Source organism: Ictidomys tridecemlineatus, chromosome 11 (assembly GCF_052094955.1).
Source record: "Ictidomys tridecemlineatus isolate mIctTri1 chromosome 11, mIctTri1.hap1, whole genome shotgun sequence".
NCBI lineage: Eukaryota > Metazoa > Chordata > Mammalia > Rodentia > Sciuridae > Ictidomys > Ictidomys tridecemlineatus.
Window position 1 is genome coordinate 132,822,099 of NC_135487.1, and position 17,661 is coordinate 132,839,759.

The 17,661-nt window shown below is 50.4% G+C and overlaps 1 long non-coding RNA gene across 1 annotated transcript; it reads left to right on the forward strand.

Moving 5' to 3' along the window:
• The first annotated feature begins 4,483 nt into the window (after positions 1 to 4,483).
• On the forward strand, positions 4,484 to 8,639 carry LOC144368551 (uncharacterized). Its single transcript, XR_013428344.1, has 2 exons — positions 4,484 to 4,710; positions 5,972 to 8,639. It is a non-coding gene; the product is annotated as an uncharacterized LOC144368551 (long non-coding RNA).
• The last annotated feature ends 9,022 nt before the right edge of the window (positions 8,640 to 17,661 follow it).

Genomic DNA, 17,661 nt, shown 5'->3' on the forward strand with positions numbered 1-17,661 from the left:
AAGTAAGTGGAGAAAGGAAGGATGACTTCACAAATGATACTGGAGTGATTCTTCTACTTGAGGGAGAAAATCTATGATCCTCATTTCATGCCATACAATTAAAAAAAAATCCAGAGTGATTAAAGAGATAACGATAAAAAAATGAATCAGGAGAAACAGAAGAAAATATAGGTGGATATGTATCTAAAGTTGGGGACAGGGAAAGATTCTGAGAATGAAATCAAAGGCAAAAATAATTGAATAGATTTGATTCCATACAAATGTAAAATTCTGTATATAAAATAATCATGAAAGTCAGACAACATAGTGGAAACTAAAATATTCCAAATGTAACTGAAAATAAATTAAAATTTTTAGTATATCAAGAGCTCATACAAAGAGATATGAAAGATATAAATGCCTTAGTAGAAATTTAACAATTTTTCCTTTCTTTTGCTCTCTCTCTCTCTCTCTCTCTCTCTCTCTCTCTCTCTCTCTCTCTCTCACACACACACACACACACACACAGTATTAATAAAAAAAAAAAATTCTCTTGGGATTGGGGTGGTGGCTCCGTGGTAGAGCGCTCGCCTAGCATGCATGAGGCACTGGGTTCGATCCTCGGCATCACATGAAAACAAGCTAATGCATCCACCTAAAACTAAAGATACATAAATAAATAAATATTTTTAAAAATTCTCTTGAACTCATGGAAAAAAACTTATAACTACTCATCAAAGAACTACACATAATTTTCCATGAGGACTTGGCACATGGAAAATACTTGATAAATATTTGTTGACTTGCTTAAATTAACGAAAAAGAGAATTCCAGTGTTCAGTGTTGATGTATGTGTCAAAGGAACACTCTCATAGCAGCTTGTAGGATTGCACACTAAAGCAAGAATCATTAAATTGGTGTTTTGTGTCTTTTTTTTTTGGTACCAGGGCTTGAACCCAGGGTTGCTTAACCACTGAACCACATCCCCAGCCCATTTTATATTTTATTTAGAGACAGGGTCTCACTAAGTTATTTAGGGCCTCACTAAGTTTCTGAGGCTGGCTTTGAACTTGGATCCTCCTGCCTCAGCCTCCCGAGCTGCTGGGATTACAAGTGTGTGCCACTGTGACCAGTCGTAAAGTATTTTTGTAGCAGGCAGATAGTGCGTATTTGGGGGTTTACAGGCCATACAGTATATGTTGATACTACACAGCCCTTACACTGTCGGGTGAAAGTAGCCGTAGACAGTGTGTCAATGAATGATAATGGTGGTGATCCAAAAATACTTTATGGACACTTAAATGTGAATTTCACTTAATTTTCATGTGTAATGAAATATTATTTTTCTTTTGGTTTTGTCCTAAGCATTTAAACATGTAAAAACATCCTGAGCTCATGGGCTGTCCAAAAACAAGCCACAGGACAGATCTGGTCCTCGTGTTTTACTATATACTGGGCCATCTCCTGTACTAGAGTCACATTTCTGGAAAACAGTTTGGCATTAGATTTTAAGGTTCAAGGTCACATGGTATAACTCTAGTAATTAGACTGTAATAAGGCCATACACAGGCTTGTAGGTATGACAATAATCAGGAACAAATATCTTTTTAAGTATTAAATTAAAAGTTCATACCTTGTCCTAATTGCTCCAATAATTCCTTTTCAAGGAATAATTTATAAGGCAAAAGGAAATTTATACAAAGAGGCACCTGAACATCTGGCAGAATGGGGATGGTACATTAACACTTGGTACGTTCATACGATGAAATATTATACAGACATAAATATTTTGTCACATGCAAAAAAAATGCTCATGACAAAGTCACGTGGAAAATCAGGATACAAAATATGTACATTATTCTACCCCAGTTTTGCAAAGCACACATGCACATAGGGTTTATGTGGATAGAAACGTGCATAGAGAAGAGATGGAAGGAAATGCAATGAAATGTGGATTGAGCTCTGGAGGCTGTTCGTGAATGGCTGGATCTTCCTTTATCCTTTTGTTGTGATTCTCCACCATGAACAGTCCTCACTTTGTCATTAGGGAAATATACAAATGCTGTATCTTAAATAAACTGGAAAAAAATCCCAAATCAGAAGTTCACATAGAATAGAGAAGAGATAAAGAGAAGGCTTTCACATTCAACCTAGATGTAAAATCCCGGCACAACTGCAATGAAAAACAGACCCAGGCCACTGAAATTCGCCCGGGTCTAAAATTCGTGCAACATCACCACAGGAGGAAAAAATTCTGATCAAAAGCAGCCGAGACCTGGAGTCTACAGCTGAACGCAGTCCACCCTGAGCGTCTCCAGAAAAAGAAGCAGGAGATCAAACCCTCTGCAGACCCCTGCGCACAGAGGGGCTGGGTCATTCGGAGGCTTCCTTTCTCCTACCCTCCAGTCTCCCTGGCTGCTGCCCCCAAAGAAAGATAAACCAAAACCAAAACAAAACAACAAACAAACAACCCGACTCTGCTTTCAGACTTTAGAGTAACGGGATTCTACAGCTCCCCCTGGACTCTGTGTGACTGTGAAAGATCACGGTCTCTCCTGGTGTCTCTCTTCCGAGTGTTAACAGCTGGTGACAACTTGATGCATCTTTGCCTGGATCCGAGGACGACAGGAATCAGGGAGGACAATTTAAGTAAACGGAGGGCTCCCTTAACCAGTCCAGGATTTCACAGCTTGTTCCAGAACCTGACTGTGCACAACCGGTCACCATTTAGGGGAGCCCACCGTAAGCCGGTTCTAGGCTACGCCTGTATACATTTTGCTTTACTTAATTCTGATAAAAAGACAGTAAGAAGGTCTTTCCCAAAGTTACCTAAACCACTCTCCTGCCAGACAGACACACCACATAAACCTGAGAAGGGTCAAGTAGTTTGCTCTGGGTCATCTTGATAGTTAGCCATATAAACCTGAATTTCAAGTTTGTGACTTGAAACACTTCTAAAATCAGATGTTAAAGAAGCAGGGTAGAGCACCGGTGCTACCATGAAACACACTTGAACTTGAGTGTAAGGTTCAAAGGTCACATGGTATAACTTATGGGCCATTTTTAAAAAAACTTAGGTTTTCTCACCTGTAAAAATAGGAGTAGTAATAAGACCTCTCCCTTAGAAATGATACAGTGGAAATGCCCAGCACACAGCGGGCCCTCTGTAAAACGTGGCATTAGGGAACCAGAACTGCTCACCTCCTTGGCCAAGCCCAGACATTCCTAGGGTTGCCATCAGGAGGACAAAAAATCACGGTCAAGCAGGGAGATGGTGTGGATTATGGGAAAAGGACTTTTCCTTCCTTTTTACTTCTCAGGAGTTTCATTTTTTCCTTTTCTATTCAAGATAAGGAAGCACGTTTGAGACGACAGGTTTGGAAATGGGGGTACTTCATAGCATGTCTGTGCTTTTGCGATCGACCTAAACCACTGTGCGTGGTGCTTCTGTGGACGGTAGGAGTGATGGACACTCTCCTATAGGAAGACTCGGTCTCACGAGCCCCTGAGTGAGCCAGAGGAGAATCTTTTACCCACAAAGAGGAAAGTGGTCACATCCTTCCCTTCCTCTGTGGTTTTGACCTAGACCACAACTCCTCCCCTTTAGTCGAGTGTTTTCTTCACATACACTCAGACGGGAGTTGGTTTTCTTCCATCTAACGTGCCGCTCCTGACTCACAGAAGCACATCCCACGCCCCTTTTCACCCAGGCAAGCCTGTCCCGTACCCAGGAACGGTCTGTTCTATCCACAGACGCCTGCGTGCGTGAGAGTCTGTCCCCGGAGTCTCCCGGAAGGTTCCAGAGTCCTTCCAATGCTCAGGCCCATGGCTTGGGGCAGGAGGGATGAACTAATGTCCTGGGCACTGCTCAGGCAGAAGGGAAGCCAGGGCTGGGGTTGGGGCTCAGTGGTGGGGCGCTCGCCTCGCACGCCCGACCCGAGGCGCTGGGTTCGATCCTCAGCACGGCATAAAAATAAAATGAAGATACTGTGTCCACCTAAAGCTAAAATATAAATATTAAAAAAAGAGAAGAAGCCAGCCGAGCGCCTATAATCCCAGCAGCTCAGGAGGATCGTGGGTTCAAAGCCAGCCTCAGCCATGGCAAGCCCCTAAGCAACTCAGTGAGAGCCTGTCTCTAAATAGAATGCAAAATAGGGCTGGGGTGTGGCTCAGAGGCAGAGTGCCCGTGAGCTCAACCCCCCAGTACCAATAAATAAACAAACAGGTAACAAGGAGAAGACTTGGGCCCTGAATGAACTAGACGTCGGGCTTTCCAGGATGATCGCAGGAAACACCAGGTATTGTTTGTGAATGAATGAAAGGGAGACATAAACAATGCTCAAGCCACGAGAAAGAAAAATCAGAAAAGACCCCAAAAGCGGTAGGTTCAGGAAGGTGGGCAGACGGCGGTCTCCTGACTGCTGCTGCGGTTCCCGAGTTAACATTTGCCAGATTTCGCATTCCTGTGAGTGCCGCTGGGGTAATGGGCCCCAGTCAGCTCACGTGCGCTCTCCGTCTCAGGGACAGGATTTCAACCGTGTCACACACAGCTCTCGTGACTTGCAGGAAATGATCTTACTGAGGAAAGCCACACAGACCGTACGCACACGCACTTAGGAGACAGAGCTGCTAGGTGTGCCCTGTGCACCACGGACACGGCTCCTGGGTCTGCCGATGCCCACGCCAGGAGAGCATCTCCAGGGTGGGTCTGAGAGCCCCTTCGGGACACAGGTGAGCAGACAGACAGTCAGTTTCGCTGTCTTGCTAGAAGGGGTGGAACGGCGGTCATCTTCTAGTTTATGAAGCACCATCAACGTCAAGAGGGTTTCTACTCCAAATAGTAGGAAAAAGGAGGCCCTCTGCTGTTGAGGAGCGTATGATCTTGCTCGGAAACTGACAGCCCAGAGTCGGAATTCGAAGGCTAGAGAGGACCCTGGGTGTCATCCGGTCCAGCTCAATCGCACGCCTCCGTCCGGCTTTTTGGTTGACAGGTTGATAACTGAAATCTCGGGAGGCTGAGTGCTCAGTGTCCTTCCCACTCAGTAACGAGCTAACAGGGGTGGGGCCAAGTTTTCTAACTCCAGTCCGGGTGCCCTTCCCTTACACTTCAAAAGGAATAACTAGAACAGATAACTAGGTGAGTTAATATGACGAAAACCATGTGCACAAAAGGACTGTGGAATGTGAGGTCTGGAGTCAGTCCAGAGGTCTCCCCGGGAGGAAGGTCTGAAGGACGTGTGTAGGAATGGTCAGAAACGCAGCTCAGCAGCCGCTTCTGAATGCCGAGTGCCTGCCAGGTATCTGATAAAGAGGGGAGGAAAGCCCACCAGGTGGGTATCACAGAGACCGGTCCTACAAGGCAGCTGTACCCACTGAATTTATTAGTGGAGGGGAATAACTGAAGTCAGCCACACAGACAGTCCTCAGCCAGCGAGAGGAGAACGGCCCTCAGAAATACTGTGACGGCAAAGAAAAGGGATCAAGAGGGAGGGTTCCAACTGTTATCCAGGTGTGAGGGGAAGGTTTTCCAAATTCAGGCAGAGTAAAAGAAGAAATCATCAATTAACTTATGTATTAAAACCATTTGGAGTTTGTCCTTATAGACATCAGGTCTTGATTTTTTGTGTTGATCATGGCCACGCTCATTCAGCTTGATATCATGAAGACGCTGAAGAAGACGTTTAAAAACACACGCACACACAGAGCATTCACAGAAAAACCGGAAGCGCTCTCCAGAGCTCCTATGGTAGACTAGGAGGACACCGCAGACCAAAAGGGACCTTGGAGGTCATCACCAATGGAAAAATAAAGGTCCAGAGAAACAGAAGGAAAACCCATTTGGTTTTAGCTCTAAGGTTTATATTTTTTAAGCCAAAAAAAATTAGGAGATGAAATATAAGCCCCCTCTGGACCCAATGGAACATGATATTTTTTGTAATAGACCTCTATTTGTAGTTGTTGATGGACCTTTATTTTTTATTTTATTTTATAGGCGGTGCTGAGAATCACACCCAGTGCCTCACACACGCCAGGCAAGCGCTCTACCCCTGAGCCCCAGCCCCAGCCCCAGGAACTCAATATTTTAAATAAAGATACAAAGTTACGATGGTGTCAGAGGACGGTTTCAGAACTTGCACTGCTTCAGACCTTGGGTTTGCCAAAGATACTTTCCAGAAGAGAATCATGCTCTACTCAGTCATGAGAGCCTTCCGTAGTCTTCACCAACAACAACACCAACAACAAAAATCAGTCCATCTCAGTCCAACGCGAGCCCATGGTATTAAAAAAGAAGCCACAGGGAATGCAGACACATCTTTGATACATAAAATGAGATGGTAAAGAAGACCATCAGTTCACAGGCCACCAAGTTTTCTACAAAGCCCAGCATGTGCAGGGCTCAATAAATTCTAACCAGAAACTCTAATAGGCCAAGATGGCCTTGACGAGTGTGCTCTTTGGATATCATTCATGATGCTTATTCTGCTGTGATATTAACCCCGTCAAGTATTACTTGCCCAAATGTAAATCTAATTATTTTACTGTCACAGTTATTTCTGGCTATTCAAAAGCCAAAAACAATCCCAAATTTCAGTGTGATAACTACTGGAAGTTGTGTGGATGTTCTTGCACTAAGATAGCCCTCCGACAGATTCACCAACCCTGTCCACACAGATGATACGACAGCGATGCCCTTCATGTCAACGGACATTTCTCTTCTGACAGTATCAGATCTGCATGAACGCTCTTCACTTTCTCACCTTGTTCCTCCAGTAAGTGAAACTGCTAGCAGTGACCGTGCCCTAGCACCTCAGTGTCATTACTGCTGGTCTTGAGAGGAACAGCAGCATAGAGACCTCGTCTCAAGAATCAGTCAAAACAGAAACCCAGGAAGGTCCAGGAGTCATTCTCGATGACGTCACCATCGTCATGAGTCGAGCAGCATTTCTCATCCTCAGTTCTGGATTTCAGATCCCAGTCTATCAGCAAGATGTTTCGTCATGGTTTTTGCGGGAAGGCAGACTTACGGAGCTTGGTTCTTTGGTTTCTGCACCGTGGATGAGGAAGCGAACTGACTCACCTCTGTGTTCACTGTGTACTAGGGTGTTCTGTTAAGGATCAGACCTTTGAGAAGGTGTGTGCATGGAGTGTGCGAAACTGGTCATCTCTGGAGCAGGTGGGTGTGGGGGAGAGTTGGAAGGGAGCTTTTTCACTTTTAGATTTTTGTGATGATTTTATACTTGGCGCGAGTATCACTACTTGCATTATAGTCCTCGCACTTGTGACGCTCAGGCAGAGGGTTCTTTAAGCCCAAGAGTTTAGGGCCAGGGGAGGGAGGGGAGAGGGGGTGGGGGGAGATGGTGGAATGAGACGGACACTATTACCCTATGTACGGGTGTGATTCCACACATGGTGTGACTCTACCTCATGTACAACCAAAGAAATGGAAAGTTGTGCTCCATTTGTGTGAAAAATTAAATTCATTAAAAAAATTTTTTAAAAAAGAGTTTAGGAGCAGCATGGGCTATAGAGTGAGAACTTGTATCATAATAAAAATAAATAAGTAAGTAAATAAATAGGTTTTCATAAAGTAAGCAGAAATTCTTGTCGAGCTTCTCACTTGCCGGAATGTTTCAGCAGCGACCAAGATTAACAGCAATGATTCTCCAAGTTTAAAAGGCACGGGCTCCATTCCGGTCGGCCTGCTCTTGGTCCTCCGCAGTGCCCCGGGGGCACTGTTTCATTTAAACATCTGGCAGAGTTAATTCGAGACAAATATTCCCCCAGATTTTGTGTTCATAATAAGTGAACATTCTTGAGGTTTGCCCAAACCGGAGCTGGTAATTGCTGAAGTACAGACTCTGAGAGTGTTAGGTACATTTAAAGAATTTGCAGAATCCAGTGATGTGTAAATGCACATAAATTCTATCTGGTTTATTCCAATTCTCTTAGGGTTATTAAATTCAATTACCAATTATTGGACTATGGGCAAAAATCTCTAAATTGTAACATAAGGTTGGAACGTGAAGCAGATAAATATTAATGAGTGGTTAAGGGGATCTATGGCAAAATTGTACAACAGCATTTTTGAAATGGGAAGAAAGTGTCTATTCCTCTCTCCTTTCCCCAAGTGAACACGATCATATTTGTATTACCTAGGAACTTTACCTTTGATTTTTCTAACCTAAAGAAAGGAAGCAGGATGGAGAACCCCACAGCCCTGGTTTGAATCTCTGGGTGACTGATAAGCTGGGTGACAGTTGGTTAGGGTCTTTCTGAATACTGCTGGCACTTGACGAGGTGCTGGGCACTGGGCAGAGAGCAGTGGCAGAGGCAGAGGTTAGATTAGAGTTTGGTGGGGAGGATGGGCCATTAGACTCTGATGGAGGAACTCTGGAGGGGAACTAACCAGGCCTGGTGCTCAGAGGTAGCCTCCAGAGGAGTGATATTCAATGCAAGAGCTGAAGCATCACCCAGACTCAGCCAGAGGAAGCAACTCCTTCCCTCCAGGAAGAAGAGTCGTAAAACACGGAATTTAACAAGTTATCTCAGAGGTCTCACTGAAGTTTTTAATGAGTTTTGACATTTAAAGCATTTAGCATAGCATCTGGCACATAGTAAATGCTCAATAAATGATAGCTATGATTACTCTTTTTACAGCCTTCCCTGAGTTGTCTGAATCCATCCTCAAAAGTACAAAAACTGACAAAGTGACCTTCCAACCAAATATCTACCTCCTGTGGAGCTTACGCTCTGTGGAGCAGGAGGGTTGAGCAGACCCAAAGCACGTCCTATTGGCCCAAGAGTGCTCGACCGCAGCTCAGCGTGGGCCCTCGCCTGGACCAAGAGACAGGTGTCCAAACCTCTTTTCCTGGGGTTAACATGTTACGTGAGTCAGATCCACATTCTGGCCCCTTCTCGGGCTGCTGGTTCTCCCTGTTTAATCAGACAGGAAACAGATCGCGTGCTGCGGCAGAGGCGTACACACACGCTTTAATTACAATATTGTAACACCAATTAGAGATCTATCTAATCGAGGACTCCGCACTTCCTGCTCGGATATTACTCCCATGTTGGGATAATTACTGCTAATTAAGCTTGGAACTAATTAGGCTAAATGATCTCATTTATACCAACAAAGATGACTTCTAGGAGTTCATAAGAAACACTAGGGTGGTTTCCTCATTCCTGGACCATTTGGCACTTGACACTGGAAACCGAGCTCCTTCCCCTGACGTCAAGGGGTGCGCCTGGCTTGTTCCCCTGGAATTCTGGTCCCGGATGGTGGCAGGTTCTTCTTTGTCTAGGGATTCTCCATACAGGGAGACAACACTGTCCACTCAAATGATACCGAGTTCTTCCACAAACGGCAATGGGAGCAGGGACAGTGACCCACCACCCCTTCTCTCAAGTCCTTTTGTCTTGCAGTTGCGTTTACTGTGCCTCCAGACCCTGCCTCAGGTGGAGCAAGGCTCGGCTGGGGGCTCAGTGCCGTATTCTCCTAAGCTCCGGCTCCGCCTGCGTCTCTAGGGCAGGGACAGTAATAATGCCCTGTAGGTTTCTCTGAAGATAAATGAGCTCCTACATACATAGGGTACGCAGAATAGTGCTTGGTCACAGTAGTTCTCAAAAGAACAGGATTTTCCCTTCCTGTAGGGCACCATTATACCCACATCTGAACGAAGTTGCTCACCTGCCCTGCTGTTCTTCTACGGCATAGTGCAGGGGCAGTGTCAGAAATCACCCCAGGGAGCGAGGAACCCTGGTTATTTTCCTGTTTACCTCTGACTGGCTGTGTGACTTGAGAACGTCCCTTCCTCCTGGGGAACAATGACACTCCCTGCACGTGTGGAACCGCGCACTATGGGGAATAGTTCACATGGACTTCCTGCCTGGGCCTTTACGGCAGTCCTCCCCATTCTAGAGATGAGGAAACTGAGACCTAAATAAATAAGTTATTTAAGAACAAAACAATCCGTACTGCCTTTAAATGGCGAGTTCAGAAATTTAAATTGCAGCTCCCTTCAGAGCCTGCTCTTTTTACACTGAGGATTGAATCCAGGGTGATTTACCACTGAAGTACATTCCTAGCCATTTTTAGTTTTTAAAAATTTTTCTTTAGACATTGATGGACCTTTATTTTATGCATTGATGTATACGTGGTGCTGAGAATTGAACCCAGGGCCTCACACATGCCAGGCAAGCGCTCTGCCACAGAGCCACAACCCAGCCTCTCACTTTTTCATTTTTCCTTTTTCTTTTTCTTTTGAGATAGGATCTTGCTAAGTAGCTGAGGCTGGCCTCGAACCTGCAACCCTCCTGCCTCAGCTTCCTGTGTGGCTGGGATTAGAGGCGTGTACCGCTGGCCCAGCCAGAGCCTCCTCTCTTGATCTTTGTTACACCGAATTTTTCCCTGTGCCCATTTTTGACTGATAGAAGTGAAGTCTCCAGAGTGCCTTCAGGATCTAAGAGTCTGGCTCTTGTTCTGTGGCCAGGCATCTTATTTTTAAGCAGCAGTATTAATCAACGATGAAGACTTTATTTCTCCATTTTATGGAGAGTAACGCAGCCCAACACAACGCCCTGACGGTCTAATAAGATGTGCACAGATCTGTGGGCACACTAATGCATGCTCCTGCACGCCCACAAACACACACGCAGAGTCTTTGCTGGATTGTTCCATAGGGAGGAACAAACCCCCCAAACAGAGCCGGCTTCTGTCCTTAAATATGACAGAGGACGGAGACCTTCAGCCTGCGGGCCTTCCTCCTGAAGAGGGGGTCGGAATGCAACACTGGCTGGTCACCTTGGTCAGCTCAGGTCGGGAAGGTCCTCCACCCACAGCTGTCCCCTCTCCCAGAAGTGATTTCCATTAGGGCTGGAGACGGATGGAGACACATGGGTCGCCTGGTTCTGAGGGGCCTTCGCCCTGATCCTGGCCTCTCGTCCACACCTGATGGAATATGAGACCCAGGAAGACCTGGGCTGTGTGGGCGTTTCGTCTCCAGGCCCCCAGACAAGGCCTACCACCTAGTACATGTTCAGTCAATGTCCAGTCTGTAGAGCACTGAGCAGAGGAAATGGAAGACGCTGGTGTCCCAGCAGGGGTTTGGGGCAGATCCAGGGAGCTCACGCACCTCTGGCCGGGAGGGTGGAGAGCACCGCTCCCTGCCCAGGCGTGTGGCAGGCTGGCCCTCACAGCCGGAGTGGAGCAGGAGTGCTGGTGGCCAGGAAGCTCAAGGGGACGGAAGGGTTTGGAATCTGGCCACCTGGGTCTCGGACCAGCAGCCTTTGTTTCTCTCTGTGTAAAACGGGGACCACAAGAGCAAGAGTCGGGAGACCTGTCACAGCTGATCCCAGTCCCCAGATACCCGTCAGGTGAGAGCTGCTGCCTCTTGGTCAAGGTTCTTCTCCAGTGAAGGAACGCTCCTAGGAAGGGTGGGACCGCTGTGTCCTCAGGCACTTGGTGGCCCGTGGTATACAGCCGGGTGGACCCTGGCTCTGCCAGAGGTTGGTTCTGGCTGCCCATCTGGCGGACGGCCCAGAGCCTTGGTAGTGAACCGTGCACACGGTCTTCCTGCGCTCCACACAGTCCTCTGCTGGGCATGGACTCACACGGTGGAGACCGGGAGGAGCTGGGGAAGCTCTCCTTATATTCGCTGTTTCCAGGGTGGGTTCCTACCACTCCTGAGAGTGTGAGCAGCCGTGGCGACGGAGGGAAAGACCCTTGGTCACAGGGAACCCCCTATGACTTATTAGAACCCACTTCTAAGAAACCTGAAAGAGGGCAGCAACCTACCTCTAAGGACAGGCCTTACAATATGATTTAGGAGAATGAAGATGGATAGATAGATGCTTTGGTAAACTACAGGAGCTTTCGTAAGGTGAATCAACAGGTATCCTCTCAGTTCTCATTCTGTATTTTGTGCGTGCACGATTTTAACTCCTCGTTTCTGTTTCCTTAATACATATGTGATCCTCCGTTTCCTCTGCTGCCAAGACGTGCCGGCCAGGGAGATGAGGGCCTCTGGGCGGAGGACGGTCAGAGGCCTACTCAGAACCCCAGATCAGCATGGTGCACCAAGGGAGAACTCGGTGCAGCCGAGAAGTCGTGGCCCAGCAAGGTGACACGGCGTGCCCAGGTGACACAACTGTGCCCTCTGGAGACAGGCTACTGGGATAGTGCCTGAGAAAGCCTGCCCGCTTTCCCCGTGTGAGAAGAAGAACAAAAGTGTTCAACATCTGTTGCTTTGGGGGGGAAAGTCAACCAAGTTGCCAAAACACAAGGCCAAGATCCCCCACGGGGGACTCCCATTCCAGATGACTCCTGGAGACGACAGGAAGATGACGTGGCCCAGGGCAGGTGTGTTGGGGAGCCAGGTCCTAGCTACTCCTCCCCCTCAGGGCCAGGAGGAGCCTCGGGGGCTGGTTTCTGCAGGAAAGGAGTATGCCTGTCCCTGAAGATGTCATCCAGCTGCCTGGATATAGATCTCGCCACATATTTGAGGGCCAGGCACGGTGGAGGTGCATGTCTGTGATCCCAGAGACTCGGGAGGCTGAGGCGGGAGGGTTGTGAGTTCAAGGCCAGCCTCGGCAACTTTATGAAGTCCTAAGCAACTTAGCAAGACCCTGTCTCAAAAAATTAAAGAGGTTGGAAACGTGTGGCGGCGGTTAAGCACCCTGGGTCCCATCTCCGGTACCGAAGTAAATAAATGAAGGCCCAACTTGGAAATGGGTCTTCCTAAAGAGCCTTTAGAACGTCCTTCCTGGGGTCTCACGGGGCTTCTCTCTGCACCCAGGCTCCGCTCTCTCACTCATTCACTCATCACCCGGCCCTGCCTGGGTTCCTGTTCTGAGCCACAGAGGGTAGGCCTGGGAAGGCCGCGCCCTGGCAATGAGGAGCGATTGCTCTCCAGTGGTCGCCCTCCCTCCGCCCCCTGCAGACTGGGCTATCTGTCACTCTCCTTATCTGTCACTCTCCTTAAGCTCACGTCACCCAGCTACAGACAAGCCAGCAAGCTCACGTCACCCAGCTACGGTCAAGCCAGCAAGCTCACGTCACCCAGCTACAGACAAGCCAGCAGGCTCACGTCACCCAGCTACGGTCAAGCCAGCAGGCTCACGTCACCCAGCTACGGACAAGCCAGCAGGCTCACGTCACCCAGCTACGGTCAAGCCAGCAGGCTCACGTCACCCAGCTACGGTCAGGCCAGCAAGCTCACGTCACCCAACTACAGACAAGCCAGCAAGCTCACGTCACCCAGCTACGGACAAGCCAGCAAGCTCACGTCACCCAACTACGGTCAAGCCAGCAGGCTCACGTCACCCAACTACGGTCAAGCCAGCAAGCTCACGTCACCCAACTACAGACAAGCCAGCAAGCTCACATCACCCAGCTACGGTCAAGCCAGCAAGCTCACGTCACCCAGCTACAGACAAGCCAGCAAGCTCACGTCACCCAGCTACGGTCAAGCCAGCAAGCTCACGTCACCCAGCTACAGACAAGCCAGCAGGCTCACGTCACCCAGCTACGGTCAAGCCAGCAGGCTCACGTCACCCAGCTACGGACAAGCCAGCAGGCTCACGTCACCCAGCTACGGTCAAGCCAGCAAGCTCACGTCACCCAGCTACGGACAAGCCAGCAAGCTCACGTCACCCAGCTACGGACAAGCCAGCAAGCTCACGTCACCCAGCTACGGACAAGCCAGCAAGCTCACGCCACCCAGCTACGGACAAGCCAGCAAGCTCACGTCACCCAGCTACGGACAAGCCAGCAAGCTCACGTCACCCAACTACGGTCAGGCCAGCAAGCTCACGTCACCCAGCTACGGTCAAGCCAGCAGGCTCACGTCACCCAGCTGCGGTCAAGCCAGAAAGCTCACGTCACCCAGCTACGGACAAGCCAGCAAGCTCACGTCACCCAACTACGGTCAGGCCAGCAGGCTCACGTCACCCAACTACGGTCAAGCCAGCAAGCTCACGTCACCCAGCTACAGACAAGCCAGCAAGCTCACGTCACCCAGCTACAGACAAGCCAGCAAGCTCACGTCACCCAGCTACGGACAAGCCAGCAAGCTCACGTCACCCAGCTACGGACAAGCCAGCAAGCTCACGTCACCCAGCTACGGACAAGCCAGCAAGCTCACGTCACCCAGCTACGGTCAAGCCAGCAGGCTCACGTCACCCAGCTACGGACAAGCCAGCAGGCTCACGTCACCCAGCTACGGACAAGCCAGCAGGCTCACGTCACCCAGCTACGGACAAGCCAGCAGGCTCACGTCACCCAGCTACGGTCAAGCCAGCAGGCTCACGTCACCCAGCTACGGACAAGCCAGCAGGCTCACGTCACCCAGCTACGGTCAGGCCAGCAGGCTCACGTCACCCAGCTACGGTCAGGCCAGCAGGCTCACGTCACCCAGCTACGGTCAGGCCAGCAGGCTCACGTCACCCAGCTGCGGTCAAGCCAGAAAGCTCACGTCACCCAGCTACGGACAAGCCAGCAAGCTCACGTCACCCAACTACGGTCAGGCCAGCAGGCTCACGTCACCCAACTACGGTCAAGCCAGCAAGCTCACGTCACCCAGCTACAGACAAGCCAGCAAGCTCATGTCACCCAGCTACAGACAAGCCAGCAGGCTCACGTCACCCAGCTACAGACAAGCCAGCAAGCTCACGTCACCCAGCTACGGTCAAGCCAGCAGGCTCACGTCACCCAGCTACAGACAAGCCAGCAGGCTCACGTCACCCAGCTACGGACAAGCCAGCAAGCTCACGTCACCCAGCTACGGTCAAGCCAGCAAGCTCACGTCACCCAGCTACAGACAAGCCAGCAAGCTCACGTCACCCAGCTACGGACAAGCCAGCAAGCTCACGTCACCCAGCTACGGACAAGCCAGCAAGCTCACGTCACCCAACTACGGTCAAGCCAGCAGGCTCACGTCACCCAGCTACGGACAAGCCAGCAAGCTCACGTCACCCAGCTACGGACAAGCCAGCAGGCTCACGTCACCCAGCTACGGACAAGCCAGCAGGCTCACGTCACCCAGCTACGGTCAAGCCAGCAGGCTCACGTCACCCAGCTACGGACAAGCCAGCAGGCTCACGTCACCCAGCTACGGTCAGGCCAGCAGGCTCACGTCACCCAGCTACGGTCAGGCCAGCAGGCTCACGTCACCCAGCTACGGTCAGGCCAGCAAGCTCACGTCACCCAACTACGGTCAAGCCAGCAGGCTCACGTCACCCAGCTACGGACAAGCCAGCAAGCTCACATCACCTAGCTACGGTCAAGCCAGCAAGCTCACGTCACCCAGCTACAGACAAGCCAGCAGGCTCACGTCACCCAACTACGGTCAAGCCAGCAAGCTCACGTCACCCAGCTACGGTCAAGCCAGCAAGCTCACGTCACCCAGCTACAGACAAGCCAGCAAGCTCATGTCACCCAGCTACAGACAAGCCAGCAGGCTCACGTCACCCAGCTACAGACAAGCCAGCAAGCTCACGTCACCCAGCTACGGTCAAGCCAGCAAGCTCACGTCACCCAGCTACAGACAAGCCAGCAGGCTCACGTCACCCAGCTACGGTCAGGCCAGCAAGCTCACGTCACCCAGCTACGGTCAAGCCAGCAGGCTCACGTCACCCAGCTACGGTCAGGCCAGCAAGCTCACGTCACCCAGCTACGGTCAAGCCAGCAGGCTCACGTCACCCAGCTACGGTCAAGCCAGCAGGCTCACGTCACCCAGCTATGGTCAGGCCAGCAAGCTCACGTCACCCAGCTACGGACAAGCCAGCAAGCTCACGTCACCCAACTACGGTCAAGCCAGCAAGCTCACGTCACCCAGCTACAGACAAGCCAGCAAGCTCACGTCACCCAGCTACGGTCAAGCCAGCAAGCTCACGTCACCCAGCTACGGTCAAGCCAGCAAGCTCATGTCACCCAGCTACGGACAAGCCAGCAAGCTCACGTCACCCAGCTACAGACAAGCCAGCAGGCTCACGTCACCCAACTACGGTCAAGCCAGCAAGCTCACGTCACCCAGCTACGGTCAAGCCAGCAAGCTCACGTCACCCAGCTACAGACAAGCCAGCAGGCTCACGTCACCCAGCTACGGACAAGCCAGCAAGCTCACATCACCCAACTACGGTCAAGCCAGCAGGCTCACGTCACCCAGCTACGGTCAAGCCAGCAAGCTCATGTCACCCAGCTACGGACAAGCCAGCAGGCTCTCGTCACCCAGCTATGGTCAAGCCAGCAAGCTCATGTCACCCAGCTACGGTCAAGCCAGCAAGCTCATGTCACCCAGCTACGGTCAAGCCAGCAAGCTCACGTCACCCAGCTACGGTCAAGTCAGCAAGCTCACGTCACCCAGCTACGGACAAGCCAGCAAGCTCACGTCACCCAGCTACGGACAAGCCAGCAAGCTCACGTCACCCAGCTACAGACAAGCCAGCAAGCTCACGTCACCCAGCTACGGACAAGCCAGCAGGCTCACGTCACCCAGCTATGGTCAGGCCAGCAGGCTCACGTCACCCAGCTACAGCGACAGGGACGAGCTGGGGGGTGGCAGATCAGAGGGAAGAAATGGCAGGGCTGCAAGCAGAGAAATGGTTCTGTGAACTTCTGGACGGAGAACAAACAAATGAACAATAACCAAGTGGAACTGTCATGATTTGGACATGAGGCGTCCCCCAGAGCAGGAAGGTTCAGGTGTGAAGTGATTGAACTGTGAGAGCTGTGACCTAGTCAGTCCCTCCTGGTCTGAATGGCTCGACGGGGAGGTGACGGTCGGCAGGTGGGGCCTGGCCAGAGGAGGGGTCGCTGGAGCACACCTGGGAGGGCCGTTCTTCCCGTGGCTCCCCACGCACCCGTGCTCCTTGCGGCCGGGAGGGGAGGCGTTCCCTTTGCTGCTCCCGAGACTGGTTGCTTCATCTCGGGCCCAGAGCAACGGGCGGGTTGTCTATGAACTGAGATCACCCGCCCCCACACACTATTGCTCCTGTAAGTGTTTCTTGTTGGGTGTTTTGGTCATGGTGATGCAAAAGCTGCCTAAAACACGAATACAAAACACCCCAAGTCTAATTCATTCATTCCACAAATATGAGATGAGCACCTGCTAGGTGCCAGGCGCTGGACTAGGGGCAGGGCTATAGATAAGATACAGTGATCTCTTTCTGGAGACTCTCAGGATTTAGAGGAGGAGACGTACACGTCCTCAAAGTTAGGATGACATAAGTCCTAAAGGAAGCATATCTGCAGTGCTAGATGGAAAAAGAAAAGGCCGAGTTTGGAGACATTTTCAAGATGAACTCGAAGATTCTCATGATCATAAAGATGCAGAATCAAGGACTGGGTTGGTCGGAGGTTTTACCTTTTTAAGGTGGTATTATTTAACCAGGAAAGGGAAGGTAAGAGGAGATGCAGGCTTTCTGATGTTGAAAATGTGCCCAGGGAGGTCGAGGTTGAGATGCCTGGACTCTGGAGAGAGGCACAGTGTCAGGGACGCCCTGGGAAGCGGTGGGGGAGTTCAGGGACGGCTGACGCGGAGTCAGTCAGTGGTGTCCTGTCAGGGAGAATGGGAGTAGGGCAAAGGACAGGTGCGGACAGGAGCAAGAGAGAGGACATGCTTTGAATTGTCAGATCCAGAGAGCCCTCCCGGCCTCCATCTTGCCTGACCTCTCTGTGGGCTC